The sequence below is a fragment of the Dreissena polymorpha genome, chromosome 1, assembly GCF_020536995.1.
Source record: "Dreissena polymorpha isolate Duluth1 chromosome 1, UMN_Dpol_1.0, whole genome shotgun sequence".
Taxonomy (NCBI): domain Eukaryota; kingdom Metazoa; phylum Mollusca; class Bivalvia; order Myida; family Dreissenidae; genus Dreissena; species Dreissena polymorpha.
This window is the reverse complement of record NC_068355.1, coordinates 129,394,524-129,410,595: the sequence shown is the minus strand read 5'-3', so window position 1 is coordinate 129,410,595 and position 16,072 is coordinate 129,394,524. Positions and strand designations below refer to the sequence as shown.

General features: G+C 34.1%; 1 protein-coding gene across 2 annotated transcripts in view; it reads right to left on the bottom strand.

Annotated features, from left to right (window-relative positions):
- The window catches only part of LOC127849573 (tetraspanin-9-like), a 44,314-nt gene extending 42,458 nt beyond the window's left edge, over positions 1-1,856 (bottom strand). For both annotated transcript variants that reach the window (XM_052382305.1, XM_052382301.1), the window contains exon 1: positions 1,726-1,856. The gene's annotated coding sequence lies outside the window, so the exon portion shown is untranslated. The remainder of the gene's footprint in view (positions 1-1,725) is intronic.
- Positions 1,857-16,072: the final 14,216 nt, after the last annotated feature.

Genomic DNA, 16,072 nt, shown 5'->3' with positions numbered 1-16,072 from the left:
TGCTAATCTAATCAATGCTTGTTTATTGCACCCTAAGTGCCTAATATCTTGTATAATGGTAGGTGTGGTTGTTATTTAATATTAGCCAAATGATGAAAATGCTGTCACATTTTTTTGGCTTCAAATTAAATTAATTTTTAAATTGGAAGGTAAATGGTATTAATAAAGATCTATGACACACTGATAGTTATTTATCAAAATTATTTTTGAGAACTACAATTCAATATTGGCTGTAATAAATTATAATTTTAATGTCATATAACAACTTTATTTACTCAAAATAAAAATAAAAATATGTTATAGTTATTATTCATTCTTAAAAATCATAACTTATGGCTTATTTTCATTATAACACTGCATTATGTGGATTGGGAATAAAACATCAATTTGGGAATAAATTGTGTTTTATCAAAAGTGCATTATATACAGTTTTATATGTTGTATTTATCTAATTTTACAAATTATAATTAAAACATATTGCCTACTGAATGTAATAAGTCATGTAACTGACATTTTTATACATTTTATACATTTTTACTTTCTTCCAATTTTGTGTTTATTAAGGTGACATACATCAACTGATAAAATATTAAGTTAACCTTTTTGGTAAAAATAATGTTTTTATCCAATTTTCGAAATTGACAAAATTAACAAACGCATGTCATTTTCTGAATGTAAAAAGTAGCGTAAGTGACATTTTGTTAAATTTTCACGAGAAGCACAAAGATGTTTTATTAAAATAATAAACATTTTTCCGTATTTAAATTTTCTGATTATAATAGCATTATTTAAATTGATTTTACTTCAAAACTGGATTTTTTATTAATTAAAAAAAAAATCCTCATAAAGTGAAACTGTGTCCATGCCGTGCAAAAATACACTTTAAATGAAAAAAATTCAATCACTGTTAATGAACAAGTAATGGAAAATATCTTATTAAACTTAAATTATAGATTTGTTTGTAGCAACATGAATTCATTAATTCAATAATAGTAATTCTTTACTTTGTAACATACCATTCCACTTAAAATGATCATCAAAAAAAAGGTGTTTGTTTACTCAATTGATTTATACAATAGTTATAATTGTTTAATTTGTAGCATACCATTCCACTTACAATGACCATCAATGACCATCAAAGAACATCAAAGGTGTGCTTTTACTCAATTGATTAATACAATAGTTATAATTATTTTAATTTGTAACATACTTTTCCATTTAAAATGACCATCAAAGAACATCAAAGCTTTGATTTTACTCAATTTTTCAATGAGCTTAATTAATGCAAGAACAATTTAAGGCACTTATAAAATCAAGTATTAAATTTGTTAGAGGCTTCCCTAAACAACCATATAAAATCATTAATTAATATTTCAATTAGTCAGGACTCAACTAACATCATTTTTTTACACATAAAATGCACTCAATTAAAATACTAATACTTTATTTTCACTTTATTACAAATAACTATTGCTAATATACATTTACATATTATGCAGACGTTTCACCCCCATTTTGGGGGTGAAACGTCTGGGGAGGAAACGTCTGGGGAGGAAACGTCTTGGGGGAGAAACGTCTGCCACCCTAATACAGGTACGCTACAGGTAAATACTCCGACTGATTGTAATTTGAATATCGCCGATATTAACTACCATATGCAATTCATTTGTGCATGAATAAATTGTTAATTAACTATTTTTACAAAAAAACACTTTTGTCACTTACTGTTTTGAGTTGTAATAGCTGTTACTAACTGCCTTAGCGTACAAAAATCAATTATTTAAAAATAATTTCGACTCTTCAAAGTGAGGTGATGATAAAACGCGGAAGTGACTTGACTGTGATACGAATATTTTATAGGTAAAGACGGCAATCGACTACCGCACGGGAACCAGTCGTTTTTACCTGGATTAGACCTGCATTCTATACATAGATGGTGACGTCACTACGTTAGTCATTAAGACCGGTGTGTACACAATGTTAGACCTGTGTATTCAAATTAATCAAAGCGCTGAAGACACTGAAGTTGTTCGCCATTGCATAATTTAAGACGCAACTCATTTTTTTCAAAATTAATCACAAGTTTGAAATGAACACGCGCCATTCAAATACAGTAGTCAAGTCAAGTAAATTTTATTAAAAGTCGACAAGAGTGCATAACATATAACAGGGACCTATACAAACCCATTTGTTTGTATAGGTCCCTGGTTATTATTATAAAATTGTTAATAATGTCGGTTCAAAAGCTTATTATAGCTTATGTTTATATGCGGGGACCTATACATAGGTCCCTGTAATATCATTTTAAAAGCAGCTGTTAATAGAGACAGTGAAGTTATTTAAACATGGTTAAGACAAACAAAATACTAAAGTACATTATGGCATAAATGGCAAAGCATTTGTTACGCTAAAGGAAGTACCTAGGAATAAAACATAAAAACGAGAGATTTGTGATAATCTAGACCTTGTGCACTTTTTGACGATGCTAACAGCATCGTCCAAGGTATCATAATCGTAAATTTTTTTTAACAATATCGACCTATGTAAAAGACCGAGCCAGTCCGATTGAGATAACTCGATTTTTCAGTTACTTCCCTTTTGCATTCGCCACTGCGTAGGAGATTGCTCGTCATTGATTACATTCTCTTAGCAGAGTTGTCGTTCGTGTTTCAATATTCAACAATGGCCGCCCCCATGAGAGTCTCGAGTCAAAACTTTCTTACTGCATAAATTGGCTTGTTTCGCTATTTAGAAGCTGTCATTTATGATATATGAATTATTTATTCACTAAATCTCCGCTAATGACAACAAAGGATGGAATTCGAAGGATATATTCGATGTGAATGGATCACTTTCTATGACTTCGCCCATGAGAGACTTGATAACACTCGTGTCAAAACTTTCTTACAGCTTAAATCGGCTTGTTTCGCTATTAAGTAATGCAACAATTAATGGAATTCGACAAGGCAAAACTGGCATACTGAGGATACTGGTATTTTTAGTTATCAATTTAAGTCACATTTTGCTTTATAAATTTTGTTTAAGCATTTTGCGACTTATTGAATGGCTATGATACCCGATATCAACATGTCATATGGGATTTGCATATCACCAAGCTGTCCTGAAATACAACATTGAATACAAACTCTTTACTCAAATTACTGGTAAGTATGAATTCTTTCTTCTTTCTATTTCAGTAGTTGATGTCTTCTTCTTCTTCCATGTGATGTACTAATCTCACTCTGGAGCATACTCGTACATTTGTTATATACAAGGTGATCGTGAGAGTGCAGTTAAAAGAATAAAACATTTAATATTTATAATATGTACAGTCAGGAAAGCTCAATGTTTGAATTGGAGGCCGGCCAGTCCTTCCCTGAATGACTCTGGGGTCTGTAGAACTGTGAGGTGCTTTGGTAGCTGGTTCCACAATCGAGCTCCAGAGATAAAGAAGGAGTGGCGGTAGGTGTCTGTTCTGCAGTAGGGTATCCAGTAACGGACCACTGCACCATCCATGTCTTCGAGACCACGTCCTCTTGTAGATGTGATGGATCGCCGGAGAGGGTCGGTGGCTGGAATGTCGAGAAGACCATATGTGATCCGATACATCATCAGAAGTTTAGAGTGCTGGCGGCGGAGTTCTAGGGTAGGTAGCCCAAGGTCTGCGATCATCTGGCTAGTGCTGCTTGTAGTCCTGTAGTTGCCTGTGATGAATCGCGCTGCTCTTTGCTGTACAGCCTCTAACTCTTGAATACATGCCTGTGTGTGAGGGTCCCAAGCTGCTGATGCGTAGTCGAGGACAGGTCTGACTAGTGACTTATAGCACTGCAACTTTATGTCTTTTGGGCAGCTTGAGAGGTTTCTGCGGAGGAAGGCGAGAGAGTTATTGGCAGACTTAGTGCGGCAGTCCACGTGTGGTTTCCAGGAAAGATCACTGGCAAGTGTCACGCCTAAGTACTTTCCTGTCTTGACTAAGGCCAGCTGGTGCCCGTGGATGCTGTAGTCTGCTTGAGTCGGGGTTCGCTTTCTTTACATTATTGTCATTACAGTCCAAATAATTAGACGTAATTTACCGTTTAGTCCATGTATATTGACCTCATATTTATAGGATTAGGTATTATGTTAAAAGGCGCCTTTTCACAGATTTTGACATGTTTTGAAGTAAGTCATTAAATGCTTTATATTGATAAATGTAAACATTGGATATTAAAAGCTCCAGTTAAAAATCCAGAATAAAATTCTTTAAAAAAAAAGTAGTCCGCAGCAGGGCTCGAACCAGTGACCCCGTGGAGTAAAAACGCATTAGCCTGCTCGACTATTCTGCCAAGTATAAATGGTTGACGAATTTTATACCTAGAATAAGCAATCTTCGTAGTTTCACACAATTAAACAACAACAACATAACTCTCCAAATTATTCAATCGTTTCGCGTTGCAACGCTTTATAATTTTTAAATCGTTAAAAGATGCATATAATGGCTATATTAGACCATGGTAAATGTTTAGTAATACTGTTTTCTTAAAATAACATAACTTAAACAAAAATTTGCAAATCCGATACAACTTTTTTCAATTTTTGTCAATTTACCAAAACGTGAAAAGATCCCTTTAAAGTTAAATGAACCATATCCCAGTTAAAGAGACATTGAAGCGATTGTGGCCTGTTTAGATCCAGTTCAGCCTGCAGGTGCTTGAAAGCTGTTTGCTTAAGAGCGGTTTTCTGACAATGAAAAATAGTTTTATTGGATACTGATTAGACTGCCCTTTTCCTGTGACCTGGCTAATTAAATTTAGAAGCCTGGTAACAGTTTAACGTTAATGTTACCAATGTGTCAGACCAGGGCCTGGATTTTGAAATCTAGGACATGCATGGTCAGAAGATGTCATTAAAGATTATACATTTTTTCATACACATACAAATGCATACAAATATAAATAGTAAAAAATGCACTAAGTCAGAAGGCATTTGACTTCGGCTGGTGCCTTGGCACACCAGGTGTTTCGGTTGCAATAGTTTAATGGACTCACTACTTGGATGTGTAGTTACATTATTTACAGTATATCAAACAGTATTTAGCATGAACCAATGATTTTTTTCAAACATAAATTATTGATGTAAAATGCTTGAAGGAATAATATTTAAGGTTTAACTATTTCAGTGCTGGATCCGAATTTTGAAAGTCTTTGCAAACAGTTTGGATCCAGATGAGACGCCACAGAACGTGGCGTCTCATCTGGATCCAAACTGTTTGCTATTCTGATAGTATTCTTTGAAAAAAATGAAGAAAATGCTAATTTTAGAAATTCAGCAGACAACATTTTAGCAGACTACAAATTACCCAGAATGCAAAGGGTTAAGAAGGCATTTTCTTTTAGGTTATCTTTGAAAATTATATTTTTTATGATTTTTTTGGCAACAAGGGATAATTCATTTTTAAAAAATGTGATTAATTTTCTGACAAAAAACTGGTACCATGAGTAGCATGAAACAATAATTTTTTTAAACTTTTGTAATTGATGAAAAATGATTGCAAAAATAATATCTAAGGTCATATAAAGCATTTTTATGCCCCCCTTCGAAGAAGAGGGGGTTTATTGCTTTGCACATGTCGGTCAGTCTGTCGGTCTGTCGCTCCGCCCACCAGGTGTTTTTCCGGATGATAACTCAAGAACGCCTGGGCCTAGGATCATGAAACTTCATAGGTACACTGATCATGACTCGCAGATGACCCCTATTGATTTTCAGGTCACTAGGTCAAAGGTCAAGGTCACATTGACAAAAAACATAGTCACACAATGACTGTCATTACAACGGAGAGCCCATATGGGGGGCATGCATGTTTTACAAACAGCCCTTGTTTATTTTATTTTAATAGGTTACTCTGAAAATTCTAATTTTCATGATTTGTTTTTGCAACAAGGTGTTATGAAATTAAAAAAAAATGTTACGGGATTTTTAGACCAAAACTGTACTATGATAATACTATGATGCACTTCGCCAAAACATTTATAATTATATTGTTTATTCTTGAAAATGTATTTCCCCTATTCACTAAAAATAACACTTTTGATCAGAAAATTCATATATAATGATGTTTACGTTTATTTTCAAGAATCATAATGCCTCTTTTTAGTTGTATTTAGCCACAAGTTCTCGTCACCCACTTAAGGGTTATGTGTTGCCTTTCTTTTACTAAATGCAAAATAATTCCACACTTTGAGACATTCATAAAATATTTTATGTCTTTACAACACCGACAGGCTAATAAATTTATATATCAAGTACTTCCATACTAACAGGACCATTCTAGGCGGGCAACCTAGCAACCTTGATTTGTTCATATCTTCCTATCAATCTGTTATATGTTTTATGAGTCATTTGTTCGGAGAACATTTAATGTTTGTTATAACTTTTAAATAATTCAATGTTCAAAGTGATATTGTTATTGACCGATAAACCAACATACTGATTAAAAGGGAATATTTTATTAATTATTTGCATTTTATCTTACATGAGAAATATTTGCCTAAATGTTTTTCAAACTATAGAGAAATCTATATACAATTAATAACTGACGACGTTTACCTAAAAAAAAGAAATAGTAAAATGGTTTCCGGATGATAACTCAATAACGCTTATGCCTAGGATCATGAAACTTCATAGGTACATTGATCATGACTCGAAGATGACCCCTATTAATTTTAAGGTCACTAGGTCAAAGGTCAAGGTAAAAGTGACCCGAAATAGTAAAATGGTTTCCGGATGATAACTCAAGAACGCTTATGCCTAGGATCATGAAACTTAATAGGTAGATTGATCATGACTCGCATTTGACCACTATTGATTTTCAGGTCACTATATCAAAGGTCAAGGTCACGGTGACCTGAAATAGTAAAATGGTTTCCTGATAAAAACTCAAGAACACTTATGCCTAGGATCATGAAACTTCATGTGTACATTGATCAAGACTCGCAGATGACCACTATTGATTTTGAGGTCACTAAGTCAAGGTCAAGGTCACGGTGACCCGAAATAGTAAAATGGTTTCCGGATGATAACTCAAGAACGCTTATGCCTAGGATCATGAAACTTCATAGGTTCATTGATCATGACTCACAATGAACCCTATTGATTTTCAGGTCACTAGGTCAAAGGTCAAGTTCACGGTGACCCGAAATAGTAAAATGGTTTCCGGATGATAACTCAGAACGCTTATGCCTAGGATCATGAAATTTCATAGATACATTGATCATGACTCGCATATGACCCCTTTTGAGGTCACTAGGTCAAAAGTCAAGGTCACGGTGACCCGAAATAGTTAAATGGTTTCCGGATGATAACTCAAGAACGCTTATGCCTAGGATCATGAAACGTCATAAATACATTAATCATGATTCGCAGATGATCCCTATTTAATTTCAGGTCACTACGTCAAAGTTCAAGGTCACGGTGACCCGAAATAGTAAAATGGTTTCAGGATGATAACTCAAGAACGTTTATGCCTAGGATCATGAAACTATATAGGTACATTGATCATGACTCGCAGATGAACCCTAATGATTTTCAGGTCACTAGGTCCAAGATCACGGTGACTTGACTCGAGTGCATCGGGATTGTCTCCCATATGGCCATCGCCCCCAGAAAGACGTGTTAGTTGGTTAAGAGGGATAGTGCAAGATACAGGAGACACCCCGTTCCAGAGTTGCCGTGGTTCTTTTAGTGCCCGGTGTATAGCACCTAGTACACTGCACCTCGGTTTAACGTCTCATGCGAAAGACGAATTAGTAGGTTAGGTGCAGCGGGGGATCGAACCAGCGATCTATGGATTGTGAAGCCAGTGTGTTACCACTAGACCACGGATCCGCTACAGATCTTCATGAAAATTGGACAGAATTGAATGTTATCTCGATGAAATAAAGTTTCAGTTTGAAAGTTGGTAGTTTGTCAAAAACAAGGTCATTAGGTCAAAATATAGAAAACTTCCTTTACCTTTCTACAGGTCACATTATCTTCCTGATTTTCATGAAAATTGCTTACAATGTCCATCTTAATCAAATCAAAAGCTGAATTTGCAAGTTGGTCCTGGCAGGCTAAAGCTAGGTTACAACTTAGTAAAATCATACACAAGTTTTTGACACTATAGAAGGAGTTTTGGGTGAGCGATACAGGGCTATCTTGTTTTAGAACAGCCTGTAGTAAGAAAGGGAAGGTAATGTATTTGTTTCAAAAGTTACATTTTATTGTTATTGGAAGTAACTGAGCAATTATATGATGTCATAGTTTTGGTTATTTTGCTCACTTGTTATGATGTGACAAGGTGAGCTTTTGTTATCACTCTTTGTTGTATTTTATCGAAAGTTTATTGTGAACACATAAGATATCATTTTACAATGTTTAAATTTGGGTGTCACCTCTTTGCCAGATTCTTATGAAACTAGTCACCTCTATGTCATTTTTGGTTTCATATTCTATCAAAAATTAGGGAACTAGGTCAAATATAAGAAAAGGTCTGTTAATACTTTAGTGGTCACATTCTCTCTCTGATCCACTTGTAAATTGGTTAGAACATTATTTTAAATGCTTTCAAAGTCAAGCATGAAAGTAGCATATTTAACATTTAGGTAGATAGATAGATAGATAGATAGATAGATAGATAGATAGATAGATAGATAGATAGATAGATAGATAGATAGATAGATAGATAGATAGATAGATAGATAGATAGATAGATAGATAGATAGATAGATAGATAGATAGATAGATAGATAGATAGATAGATAGATAGATAGATAGATAGATAGATAGATAGATAGATAGATAGATAGATAGATAGATAGATAGATAGATAGATAGATAGATAGATAGATAGATAGATAGATAGATAGATAGATAGATAGATAGATAGATAGATAGATAGATAGATAGATAGATAGATAGATAGATAGATAGATAGATAGATAGATAGATAGATAGATAGATAGATAGATAGATAGATAGATAGATAGATAGATAGATAGATAGATAGATAGATAGATAGATAGATAGATAGATAGATAGATAGATAGATAGCTAGATAGATAGATAGATAGATAGATAGATAGATAGATAGATAGATAGATAGATAGATAGATAGATAGATAGATAGATAGATAGATAGATAGATAGATAGATAGATAGATAGATAGATAGATAGATAGATAGATAGATAGATAGATAGATAGATAGATAGATAGATAGATAGATAGATAGATAGATAGATAGATAGATAGATAGATAGATAGATAGATAGATAGATAGATAGATAGATAGATAGATAGATAGATAGATAGATAGATAGATAGATAGATAGATAGATAGATAGATAGATAGATAGATAGATAGATAGATAGATAGATAGATAGATAGATAGATAGATAGATAGATAGATAGATAGATAGATAGATAGATAGATAGATAGATAGATAGATAGATAGATAGATAGATAGATAGATAGATAGATAGATAGATAGATAGATAGATAGATAGATAGATAGATAGATAGATAGATAGATAGATAGATAGATAGATAGATAGATAGATAGCTAGATAGATAGATAGATAGATAGATAGATAGATAGATAGATAGATAGATAGATAGATAGATAGATTTACTTCGGCATAGGAAGCATATACACCAGTTCACAACATAACATAGAATAAAATAATAAGCAATTATTAAAACTATATCATGTACAATAAACTATGACATGCTCACCAAACCAAGGATAACACAAAAAAGAGCAAGCCCTTATTTCCATTGTGGTCCTTATTATTGGTGGCATGACAAAAAGAGGCAGACCTTAAACATAACTATGTTGACCTTAAACATAACTATGTTCATAGTAAAATAATTACTTAATGATATAAAAAATATATATCGCCGTTCAAAAGAGATCATACTAATTATCACAGTAGTGCTCAGAAAATATGACAGGAGCTGGAAACTAAGATCAATTGATAATGTTATCAATTATTGCAATACATAGGTATTTTGACAGTTGTAATTTGATGATATGAGTTATCATGAATTATCTCAATTAAATATAGTGCTAAAATGTATGTTATGAAGTATGAACTAATAATTATTAAAAATAAAAACCTAAGACGAAGTTAATATCTGCTTATTAAAAGTGAACAGATACACATATATAAAAAATTAAATAGTATTCATTAAATGACTTTTAATGGCAACCTTAAAGCCTTCTAACCTGTTGACCTCTGTGAGAGACTCAGGTAAAGAGTTCCAGAGTTTAATGCTGTTAAAAGAAAAGGATTTGGAACCATGACATTTGACCTTGGGTTAACAATACCCACCCTTTCTACTAAGCCTGGTGCTGCAATTATGCATAGAATCTTGGGAAACAAAGTGTTCACTCAAGTAATCTGGAAAAAGGCCATTTCTTATTTTGAAGACATGACATAACATTATTTGATTTACTCTCATTTGAACTGGTAACCAGTTGAGGGACTTAAAGTGAGATTGGTCAATATGAACTCTAGAATCAAGGTCAAGAACAAACCTAATTAACTTATTTTGACAGGTTTGTAACTTATTTCTTAAAGACTGAGTTATACTATTATACCAAACAGAACAAGCATAATCATAATGACACTGAATCAGTGACATTACAAGAAGTTTCTTCGTGTGCAAAGTAAGGAAATCTTTCTTACGATAAAGGAATTTTAACCTAGAATTGGCCTTTTTTAAAAAAGACTCAGCCATTGAGCAGAAAGAAAGGTTTTGGTCAAGGGTAATTCCAAGATACTTAACGGATGATGTAGAAACAATGGGTGTACCATTACAAGATATATCAATGCTAGATTGTGACCTAAGTTTTTGCTTGGACCCAAACACAATTGACTCAGTTTTACCTAAGTACAATGACAACTTATTGTCGATCAACCATTGGCTAACCAAGTTCATATCATCTGTTAGTGCCTTTTCAACATCAAGTACACTTTTACCAGAAACAAGGATTCCAGAATCATCAGCATAAAATAACAATTTATTTTTAACCACAGCTGACATATCATTCACGTAAATTAGAAAAAGAAGGGGTCCAAGGATTGAGCCTTGGGGTACACCACAGGTTATACTGGCCTTAGAAGAAAAGGTACCGGAGACATCAACAAGCTGGTTTCTATCCGACAAGTATGATTTGAACCAGTTTAAAACGCTATCACTAAGACCGGATGTACGAAGCTTCATGAGAAGAATTGAGTGGTCGACTGTATCAAACGCCTTCTGTAAATCTAACATAACCATGCCAACAATATTACCTTTATCATTTTCATACCTGATAAAATCTGTTGGGTGAATTAAACAAGGTCTAGTCTCAGTGGTTAACAGGTCACGTTCCAAAGTGGGTCATGTGCTTCCAAGCATTTGATCAATAACTAAAATAATTAAAATCCATGTTAAAACTTACATTTTTTACTTGATCTTCATGGCAGTTGATCAGAATGTTCAAATAAATAAAAGTAGGATCTCGGTAACAAGACTCAACTAGATAGGATAGACGCAAATAGTTTGTTCATACTCACAATGCCTTTTTTTCTAGATCTTCATGAAAATTAGTTAACACCACTAGGAAACAATCAGTTTCAGGTGAGCCACATTGTGCTGTTAAAGCTATCTATGTATAGTCTAGATTGTTACAAAACCTTGTTATCAATAAAAATAAATGAAAAAAATGGCTTTCTAAAACTTGTAGTCTTGGATGATATATTCATCAACTTGTAATCTACGACAATCTTTTTTGAGAAGAAAAACAAAGTTTGATTATTATTATACCCCAACATACTGTGATTGGGGGTTAGCACAGGAATTCTCAATTATGTTCCTCGAAAAATAATGGGTTAGCATATTGTTGCTGTTTTATCCAGTTGTCTGGACCATTTCTCCCAAAATAATTTTAAGTTCAAATATGAGATATTTAGGTAAATAAATTTCATTGAAGGGATGCAGTGTCCAAGAACGAAAACGATTGCACCACAACCATTAACTATTGACCTGCGGATAAATGACAAGCAATACAAATTACACAATTGCGGTGATGTAGATTAACTTAAATGGATGCTTATTTATGTTATGCTTTCCGGTGATTTATACAGAAATATCAGTGAAATAAACTGGTATTTCACTTTTTTAAACAGTGAAAAATAACAGTGAAAATATCGATATCTTTCGCATTTTTTCTGGGAAAATCAATATGCCACCGAATCCAACAAATATCCTCTATATATCCATCCTCTTCATAAGCATCGTCAAACCAGTACTTTCAGTACTTTGATTATTGACAATGCGAACAGCATCGTCCAAGGTTTGATAACCATCCTAAAAAATTTCACAATGGCGGCCTATGTAAAAGACCGAGCCAGTCCGATTGAGATAACTCGATTTTTCAGTTACTTCCCTTTTGCATACGCCACTGCGTAGGAGCATTGATAACATTCTCCTAGCAGAGTTGTCGTTCGTGTTTCAACATTCAACAATGGCCGCCTTAATGAGAGTCTCGATTCAAAACTTTCTTACTGCATACATTGGCTTGTTTCGCTATTTAGAAGCTGTCATTTAGGATATATGAATTATTTATTCACTAAATCTCCGCTTATGACAACAATAGTTGGAATTCGAAGGATATATACTCGATGTGAATGAAGGACTTTCTGGATCGTAACAGCTTGACACGGCAAAACTGGCAAACTGATTACTGGTATTTTTAGTTATCAATATAAGTCACATTGTGCTTTATAAATTGTATTCGAGCATTTTGCGACTTATTGAATGACTATGATACCCGATATCAACATTTCATCGGGGATTTGCAGATCACCAAGCTGTACTGAGATTCAACATTGATTTCAAACTCTTTACTGGTTAGTAGTCTTTCTTAGTGTTAGTACTTTTTATCATTTTAAAGTTAAATGAACTGTGTCACAGTAAAAGAGACATTAAGGCGATTGTGGCCAGTTTGGATCTAGATCAGCCAGCAGTCGCTTGAAAGCTGTTTGCTTAAAAGCGTTTTTCTTACAATAACAAATAATTTAATTGGATACTGATTTGACTGCGCTTTTCCTGTGACCTGGCTCAAATAACAGAATTGTCATTAATCAAATTATTTATTTCGAACATTAATCAATTGTTTTTCTTGTCCCTCGGGATCAATGACTCCAGCACTTTCCTGTTGAGAATTGAATACTGCTAAAGGCGATGCTAGGGGGCGTGAGAGATGTTGCACCTTCCAGTATCGCTCGATTGTTCATTGTCGGCTCGGGTACTACGTACATGTACCCCGGGTACTCTTAAGTATACTTACATGTATCCCGGGTACGGTAAATATACTAAAATGTACCCGGGAAATTTAACCCTAAATCAGTCGTTGTCGACTATTTTTTTGTAATAATTATATATACACATTAATGTCAATTTTCTGTAGAATGGCCTCTATATTATCGGAACACATACTCAAAAAGCATGCTGATGCAGTGTTTTTTAAAGAGAAGTGTGTTTAAGATAATCGGTTGCGCGTTTTACGACATCGGATTTTTGGCGCGAATACAACTCGGGTACAGTCTAATATGGACCGAGTACAATTACGTTTATTTACCGTACCTGGGGTACATGTAAGTATACTTAGAGTACCCAGGGTACATGTAAGTATACTTAAGAGTACCCGGGGTACATGTAAGTAGTACCAGAGCCGACAATGACCAATCAAGCTCCATTATCCCTCATGAACCGACTCAAAAAACCGAGTCGGCAATATTTGACTTAATTTTTGGTTTGGTTGTTCTCGAGGGATCGAAAATTTCAGAATTTTCCTAAAAGCCCTACGGGTTTGATCCCCAGAAGCGACATTGAAAACTAGCATACTTTGTTATCTAAAAGGTTGCTAAACCTGATATACAATGATAATGTGAATTTTCTCTCACATGTTCATCAGTCATATTATATAAAAACTTACAGCAGTAGTAAACAACTGGACAATAATTAATGAACGCATCTTTCATTTGTCTTTGACACTTTGATTTTGACATGGCCTAGATTTAAATATGTGGCTGGACTTGACCAGCACTCTTGTAACAGAGCTAAAGTTTTAATGTACCATTGAAGATCGCCTAAATCCAGATTTGCTATTATAGACGTGTGGAAAGTTTTAAGGGTGTGACAAGTAAGCAAAAATTGGTCATTACCCAGAGGCCGCAACTGATCTATGACTGTATTAAAACAAGAAAAATCAGTGCCTGATTTAGATTTCCTTAGATAGTTCAATAAAAACTAATTTCATAAGCCTGGAAACAGTTCAACGGTAATGCTACCAATATGTCACAACAGGGCCTTGAATTTGAAATCTAGGACATGCATGGTCATTTCTTCATGAAATCAGGACACAAAATTGTATTTTAAGTCCTTAATTGACCTGGCTATAGTTCTCAGATTATTATAAGCTCAATCAGTATATTTATATCATTATTTATGCTTTGTGTATTGTAAACATATACACAATCATGCAGTTACATGATAGCAATAAATAATAACAAAGCTACCCATACTATAAAGGTCATTGACAAAGCCTATGGTCAAAATGTGAACACATTGAGTGTAATCGCCCTCTCGTGCCAGCAAAAACAACACGTTGACAGGTTGTCATTTTTGACAGTTCTACTTTCACTTTCATTTTGTGATATCAAACTATTAACAAGTATGTGGCTGAGAAAAATATCGCCATTACTTTTTATGCTCCCGGTAGGGTGGCCTATATCAGTTGAGCTGTCAGTCAGTCAGTCAGTGTGTCAGTCTGTCCGTCCGTCCGAAAACTTTAATGGCCATAACTTTTTTAATATTGAACATAGCAACTTGATATTTGGCATACATGTGCATCTCATGGAGCTGCACATTTTCAGTTGTGAAAGGTGAAGGTGAAGGTCATCCTTCAAGGTCAAATGTCAAATATAAAGCGTCTGTCTGTCTGTCCGAAAACTTTAACATTGGCCATAACTTTTTCAATATTGGCGTGCATGCGTATCTCATAGAGCTGCACATATTGATTGGTGAAAGGTCAAGGTCATCCTTCAAGGTCAAAGGTCAAATTTTGCAATATTGAAGATAGCAACTCCATATTCGGCATGCATGTGTATGTCATGGAGCTGCACATTTTGAGTGGTGAAAGGTCAAGGTCATCATTCAAGGTTAAAGGTAAAATATATGGGTTCAAAGCTGCGCAGCAGGGGGCATTGTGTTTCACATACACAGCTCTTGTTTAATATATTTCTGAACATTTCTTCAAAAAACTTACATCAATACACGATTTTCTTCGTTAATTCAATCATTCCTGCCAGACTTGTGTACATATTTCGCTTACATTTTGACGCGCGTAGGTAGGACCGCATTACCGATTCCGAAATGTGTATTCATACTATTGCCTTCGATGAACTTATCTGATGTTTGACGGAAAGGGCCGACAATGTGCGAGTGTGGGTCAAGTTCCCCACAGGTACTACTTTCCTGTTCCCCCAATTTTTTTTCCGTACCTAAAATTTTTCGTACCCAAATTTTTTTCGTACCCATTTTTTTTTTCGTACCCAATTTTTTTTTCATCCCCAATTTTTTTTTCGTATCCAAAATTTTTTCGTTCCCAATTTTTTTCCCAAATATTTTTTCGTACCCAAATTTGTTTTCATACCCAAATTTTTTTCGCAATATTTTTGTACCAAATTTTTTTTTCGTACCAACATACACAATTGTGGTGATTGTGGTGATGTAGATAAACTTAACTTGATGCTTTTATATCCATCCTCTCAAAAGCATCGTCACACCAGTACTGTCAGTACTTTGATCTTCCTATTTATTTTATAGAGATAACTTAGACAAAATGACAACAATGGACATGGACGTTCTGAAAGCATAGAAAGTATGATGAAAATGGTAATGAGAACTGAATATAAGAACAATTTGCAATCACCATCATATTAAATGAATATTGTTGGAATATCGAATACCTATCTCACTAAGAATATAATTTCATGATCA